A 7,840-nucleotide genomic window follows, 5' to 3' on the forward strand; every position below is an offset into this window, starting at 1 on the left:
GAAAAGCTTCTCTCAATGCAGAGTCAAATAGAGCCCCCACATTCAAACTCTAAGTTTAGTGTTGGGAGGCCATCATCATGCTCTGAGTATCTGTGAGGCTTCATGAGAGCCCACTATCAAGCTATTGACATTAAAGAAGCGCTTGTTGGAAGGCAACCCAATTTTATTATATCTATTTATTTTCCATTGTTATTTTATGTTTTCTGTAGGTTGATGATCATGTGAAGTCACAAAAACAACTGAAAAAAGCAAAAATAGAATGAAAACAGTATTAAAAATAACACACTCTGGAGGAGAAGCTTACTGGTGTTTAAACGCCAGTAAGGGTAGCAGAATGGGCGTTAAACGCCCAGTCTGGCACCATTTTGGGCGTTTAACGCCAAAAAGGGGGCACAGAGCTGGCGTTTAATGCTAAAAATGGGCACAGAGCTGGCGTTTAAACGCCAGAAAGGGGAGAAAAGCTGGCGTTAAACGCCAGAAATGGGCAGTAACCTGGCGTTTACACGCCAACATGGTGCAGGCATGAGAAATTCTAGACACCTCAGGATCTGTGGACTCCACAGGATCCCCACCTACCTCCTCCCTCTCTCTTCTTCACACCTTCCCATAACACCCTTCCCCAAATACCCTTCACCAATCCACATCCATCCATCATAAAACCCCACCTACCTCACCATTCAAATTCAAACCACTTTCCCTTCCAAACCCACCCATACATGGCCGAACCCTACCCCTCTCTCCATTCCTATATAAACCCATCTTCACTCCTTCATTTTCACATAACATAAACACTCCTTCTCCCCCTTGGCCGAACTACTAAACCCCCCTCCATCTCCTCTATTTCTTCTTTTTCTACTCTCTTCTTTCTTCTTTTGCTCGAGGACGAGAAAACCTTCTAAGTTTGGTGTGATAAAAGCATTGCTTTTTGTTTTTCCATAACCATATATGGCACCAATGGCCGGAGAAACCTCTAGAAAGAGGAAAGGAAAGGCAAAAGCTTCCACCTCCGAGTCATGGGAGATGGAGAGATTCATCTCAAGGGTGCATCAAGACCACTTCTATGAAGTTGTGGCCAAGAAGAAAGTGATTCCCAAAGTCCCTTTCAAGCTCAAAAAGGGTGAATTTCCGGAGATCCGACATGAGATTCGAAGAAGAGGTTGGAAAATTCTCACCAACCCCATTCAACAAGTCGGGATCTTAATGGTTCAAGAATTCTATGCCAATGCATGGATCGCCAAGAACCATGATCAAAGTGTGAACCCGGACCCAAAGAATTGGCTTACAATGGTCCGGGGGAAATGCTTAGATTTTAGTCCGGAAAATGTAAGGTTGGCATTCAACTTGCCCATGATGCGAGGAGATGCACGCCCCTACACTAGAAGGGTCAACTTTGATCAAAGGTTGGACCATGTCCTCATAGACATCTGTGAAGAGGGCACTCAATGGAAGAGAGATTCAAGAGGCCAGCCGGTTCAACTAAGAAGGCATGACCTCAAGCCCGAAGCTAGGGGATGCTTGACATAAAGGGAGACATCCTCATTGATGAGGACAAGCCCATCACTAAGAAAAGGATGGAGCAAACAAGAGAGCCCACTCATAGACAAGAGCATGAGGAAATTCCTCATTATGAAATCCCTGAGATGCCTCAAGGGATGCATTTTCCTCCACAAAATTATTAGGAGCAAATCAACACCTCCCTAGGAGAATTAAGTTCCAACATGGGACAACTAAGGGTGGAGCACCAAGAGCATTCCATCCTCCTCCATGAAATTAGAGAAAACCAAAGAGTCATGAGGGAGGAGCAACAAAGACAAGGAAGAGACATTGAGGAGCTCAAGCACTCCATAAGATCTTCAAGAGGAAGAACAAGCCGCCATCACTAAGGTGGACCCGTTCTTTAATTTCCTTGTTCTTATTTTCTGTTTTTCGTTTCTTATGCTTTATGTTTTATTTATGTTTGTATCTTATTACATGATCATTAGTGTCTTAGTGTCTATGCCTTAAAGCTATGAATGTCCTATGAATCCATCACCTTTCTTAACTGAAAAATGTTTTCTGAAAAAGAAAAAGAAGTACATGAATTTCGAATTTTAAAACAGATTAATTATTTTGATGTGGTGGCAATACTTTTTGTTTTTCTGAATGAATGCTTGAACAGTGCATATTTTTTAATTTGTTGTTCATGAATGTTAAAATTGTTGACTCTTGAAAGAATGATGAAAAAAGGAGAAATGCTATTGATAATCTGAAAAATCATAAAATTGATTCTTGAAGCAAGAAAAAGCAGTGAAAAGCTTGCAAAAAAAAAATATATGCGAAAAAAAAGGCGAAAAAAAAAGAGAAAAAAGAGAAAGAAAAAGCAAGCAGAAAAAGCCAATAGCCCTTTAAACCAAAAGGCAAGGGTAAAATAAAAAGGATCCAAGGCTTTGAGCATCAGTGGATAGGAGGGCCCACAGGAATGAAATCCTGGCCTAAGCGGCTAAACCAAGCTGTCCCTAACCATGTGCTTGTGGCGTGAAGGTGTCGACTGAGCAGTTAAAGTCGTGGTCCAAAGCAAAAAGAGTATGCTTAAGAGCTCTGGACACCTCTAATTGGGGACTCTAGCAAAGCTGAGTCACAATCTGAAAAGATTCACCCAGTTATGTGTCTGTGGCATTTATCTATCCGGTGGTAATACTGAAAAACAAAATGCTTAGGCTCACGGCCAATACTCATAAAGTAACTGTGTTCAAGAATCAACATACTGAACTAGGAGAATCAATAACACTATCTAAATGCTGAGTTCCTATAGATGCCAATCATTATGAACTTCAAAGGATAAAGTGAGATGCCAAAACTGTTCAGAAGCAAAAAGCTAATAGCCCCGCTCATCTAATTAAGACTGATCTTCATAGATGTTTTTGGAATTTATTGTATATTCTCTTCTTTTTATCCTACTTTGTTTTTAGTTGCTTGGGGACAAGAAACAATTTAAGTTTGGTGTTGTGATGAGCGGATAATTTATACACTTTTTAGCATTGTTTTTAGGTAGTTTTTAATATGTTTTAGTCACTTTTTATTATATTTTTATTAGTTTTTAAATAAAAATCACATTTCTGAACTTTACTATGATTTTTTGTGTTTTTCTGTGATTTCAGGTATTTTCTGGTTGAAATTGAGGGACCTGAGCAAAAATCTGATTTAGAGGCTGAAAAAGGACTGCAGATGCTGTTGGATTCTGACCTCCCTGTACTCTAAGTGGATTTTCTGGAGCTACAGAAGCCCAATTGGCGCGCTCTCAATTGTTTTGGAAAGTAGACATTCTGGGCTTTCCATTAATATATGATAGTCTATACTTTACCCGAGATTTGATGGCCCAAACCGGTGTTCCAAGTCAGCATAAAAATTTTGGCGTCAAAACGCCAGAACTGGCATAAAAGCTGGAGTTAAACGCCCAAACTGGCATAAAAGCTGGTGTTTAACTCCAAGAAAAGTCTCTACATATGAAAGCTTCAATGCTCAGCCCAAGCACACACCAAGTGAGCCCGGAAGAAGATTTCTGCATTAATTACCTATTTCTGTAAACCCTAGGCTACTAGTTTTCTATAAATAGGACCTTTTGCTATTGTATTTTCATACTTTTTCATATGCTTTTTCATCTTGGAATACTTTTCATCTTTGGGAGGCTGGCCATTACAGCGCATTTGGACCATTTTCACTGAGAGGACGGGAAGTAGCCATTGACAACGGTGATGCCCAACATAAAGCTTGCCATGGAAAGGAGTATGAATGATTGGATGAAGGCAATAGGAAAGCAGAGGTTCAGAAGGAACAAAGCATCTCCATACGCTTATCTGAAATTCTACTAATGAATTACATAAGTATCTCTATCTTATTTTATGTTTTATTCATCTTTTAATTATCAATTCTCCATAACCATTTGAATTCGCCTGACTGAGATTTACAAGATAACCATAGCATGCTTCAAGCCGACAATCTCTGTGGGATCGACCCTTACTCACGTAAGATTTATTACTTGGACGACCCAGTGCACTTGCTGGTTATTTGTGCGGAGTTGTGATAAAGAGTTGAGATTATAATTGTGCGTACCAAGTTGTTGGCGCCATTGATGATCACAATTTCGTGCACCAGGAATTCCTGGACAAATACTTTCTGGCTGAAGTTACAGATAGACTACGGAAAGAAATTTCCTGCATTATCCAAGGCGAATCAGAAACTCTTTACGAGTATTGGGAATGCTTTAGGAATCTCCTAGACTCATGTCCCCACCACAGGATTGACCAGTTGGTGTTGATTAGCTATTTCACACAAGGCATGAAGCCTCAAGACAAGACTATGTTAGATGCTGCGAGTAATTGCTCTCTGACTAAGTACAAGACGGCGACAGAAGTGTGGCAACTGATCGCCAATCTAGCTGAGTCTACCTGGAATGCCAGGCACAGGAACAACCATCCCAAGGCTATTGCGGAGGTTTCCTCTAGTAGTGAGACTGCTGCTCTCACATAGACTCTGGGAGAGATGACCAACATACTGAAGCAGCTCCAGCTGAATCAACAGCAACCTCAGCCTCCTCCATAACAACAGTGTCAACAGTTGGTTCCTCAGAGAGTGTGCGGAATATGTGCCTGCTATTCTCATTACACTGATGAATGTCTGCAACTCCAACAAGAAGACAACACCTTGGCGGCTACCAACAACTATTACAATCGTCCGGATCAAGGATACTATCAACAAGGCGGTAATTATAACCAAGGTGGGAACTACAATCAAGGTTGGCAAGATAACTCCAACCAAGGGTGGAGAGACAATTCCAACCAAGGGTGGAAAGATAATTCCAACCAAGGATGGAGGGACAACTACAACCGAGGAGGCAAAGACAACGGTGGAAATCAGAGGTGGAACAACAACAACAAACAGCAGAACCAAGGGCAACCTTACCGAGCACCTCACCAAAGGCAATCCCAAGCGCCTCAAAATAACCAATAGTAGGCCCCTCAAATTACTTATCCCCCTTCCTCCTCTAATGATGAGATGCTTCGCTCTATTGCGCAAGGACAACAAGACATTCAGAATACAATTAACTCTCCTATAAATGGTCTTAGCTGCACTATACAAGCTCTCATCTCCCGGATAGAATCATTATCTACCCCCAACAATCAACCTTCAAGCTCCAGTGCACTTCCTTCTCAACCTTTACCTAACCTCAAAGGCGGAATCAATGCCATCACTTTGAGGTCCGGAACCACACTGCAAGAGAGGAGTCATGAGAAGCCAAGCTCAAAAGAAGACATTCAAGTTGAAGACATTGTTGAGGTAGAGGATGCTAAAGAAGAGGATGAAGTACAAGACATGGTTGAAGAAGAAGCGGCTAAACCAAGGAATGGAGTACCAAAGGAAGATGAAGTTACAAGAGAAGCCATTCCCATTCCTTTTCCACACCTTGCTAGGAAACCCAGAAAGCAGATGGAGCTAGACGCCAAGATGGTAGAGATCTTCAAAAAGGTTGAAGTAACTATTTCCCTTTTTGATGCCATTTTCCAGGTACCTAAGTATGCTAAGTTTCTAAAAGATTTATGCATGAATAAAGATAAAATTCATGATTTAGAAACTATTCCTCTAGGTAGCTCTATTTCTGCTTTAATGGGTGCCATACCGGAAAAATATGGGGATCCGGGTCCATGCATGGTTACTTGTACTATTGAGGGTGTACAATTTTTTGACTGCATGTGTGATTTAGGTGCATATGTGAGTATTATGCCATTATCTGTATATGATGCTTTAAGGTTCCCTCCCTTAAAAAGGTCGACAGCAAGTTTTGTTTTGGCAGATAAAAGCATAATCTCAGTGGTTAGAATTGCTGAGGACGTGCTGGTGAGCATTAAGGGGCTAACATTCCCTATTGACTTCTACATTTTGGAGATGCCCCCTAATGACTCAGGAAGACCATCCTCCATCCTGCTTGGAAGGCTATTTCTGAAGACTTCAAGGTTCGAATTGGATGCCTTCTCAGGAACTTACTCTTTTGAGATAGATGGCAGAGCAGTGAGCTTCAACTTGGATGAAGCTATGAAGCATCCTCCGGAAGATCATTCCATCTTCCAGTGCGACATCATTGATGAGACAGTGGCTGCAGTTCACAAAGAAGAAGTAGAAGAGATGCACATGGAGCAAGGTGCAAGTGTGGGAAAACCCTCTGAGCTTACTGAAGATACCTTGCCACCATCAATGGCTCCAGATGATCAAGTGCCCAGCCATGAGTTAAAAGTGGAGTTGAAGCCCCTTCCACCCCACCTTAAGTATGCTTACCTTGAGGATCATTAGAAGCTCCCAGTTATTATTGCAAGGGAACTCACTTCCCAACAAGAGGAGCAGTTGCTTAGTGTGCTGAAAAGACACAAGAGAGCTATTGGGTGGAGCTTGGCGGATATAGTAGGTATCAGCCCTCATGTCTGTGAGCACTGCATATTTTAGAAGAGGGATCAAGGCCTATCCGTCAACCTCAAAGGCGGTTGAGCCCCACCATCTTAGAAGTTTTTAAGAAGGAAGTGACCAGACTGCTTGAAGCCGACATCATCTATCCAATCTCAGATAGTGAATGGGTTAGCCAGTACAGGTGGTACCAAAGAAGTCTGGAGTCACAACAATGAAGAATGAGCATGGGGAACTCATGGCAACTAGAGTGCAGAACTCCTGGAGGGTGTGCATTGATTATAGGTGCCTCAACCAAGCTACTCGCAAGGATCACTACCCCATGCCCTTCATCGATCAGATGCTTGATCGCCTGTCAGGTAAATCACACTATTGTTTTCTAGATGGTTACATTGGCTATTTTCAAATTCATATAGCTCCTGAAGATCAGGAGAAAACTACTTTTACATGTCCCTTTGGAACGTATGCATAAAGAGGATGCCTTTTGGCTTATGTAATGCACCGGCTATGTTCCAAAGATGCATGCTGAGTATTTTCTCAGATCTTCTTGAGAGTTGTATGAAAGTTTTTATGGATGACTTTAGTATGTATGGTGATTCATTCAACCTTTGCTTGGATAGTTTAGCTAGAGTATTAGACAGGTGTGTTAGTTCAAATCTTGTATTAAATTTTGAAAAATGTCATTTTATGGTAAAACAAGGTATTGTTCTAGGACATGTTGTTTCTAATACTGGTATTTTTGTAGATCCAGCAAAGGTAGATGTTATTTTTGGTTTACCTTACCCCTCCTTCGTGAGGGAAGTCCGTTCGTTTCTTGGTCATGCAGGTTTCTACCGGCGATTTATTAAGGACTTCAGTAAGGTAGCATTGCCTTTATCCCGACTACTGCAGAAGGATGTTGAGTTCGAGCTGAGTGAGGACTGCATGGAAGGGTTTGATAAGTTGAAGATTGCTTGGACTCAAGCTCCGATTGTGAGAGGGCCCGACTGGAGTCAGTCATTTGAGATTATGTGTGACGCCTCCAACCACGTCGTAGGAGCGGCGCTGGCTCAGCGCGAAGGTAAGGACCCTTATATAATTGCTTATGCTTCTAAGACCTTAGACGCTGCTCAGTCTAATTATACTACCACTGAAAAAGAGCTTCTGGCTATTTTTTTTGCTCTGGATAAATTTCGAGCCTACTTACTTGGTACTAAGGTGGTAGTATACTCAGACCATGCAGCTCTAAAATATTTGTTAGCTAAAAAAGAGTCCAAACAAAGGTTAATATGTTAGATATTGTTGCTGCAAGAATTTGATTTAGAAATCAAAGATAGGAGTGGTTCCCAGAATTTAGTGGCGGACCACTTGAGTCGCCTAGAGCACATTAAGAGTGACTTCACTCCTATCAATGATGCTTTTCTATTTGATA

The sequence above is a fragment of the Arachis ipaensis genome, chromosome B03 (genome assembly GCF_000816755.2).
Source record: "Arachis ipaensis cultivar K30076 chromosome B03, Araip1.1, whole genome shotgun sequence".
Taxonomy (NCBI): domain Eukaryota; kingdom Viridiplantae; phylum Streptophyta; class Magnoliopsida; order Fabales; family Fabaceae; genus Arachis; species Arachis ipaensis.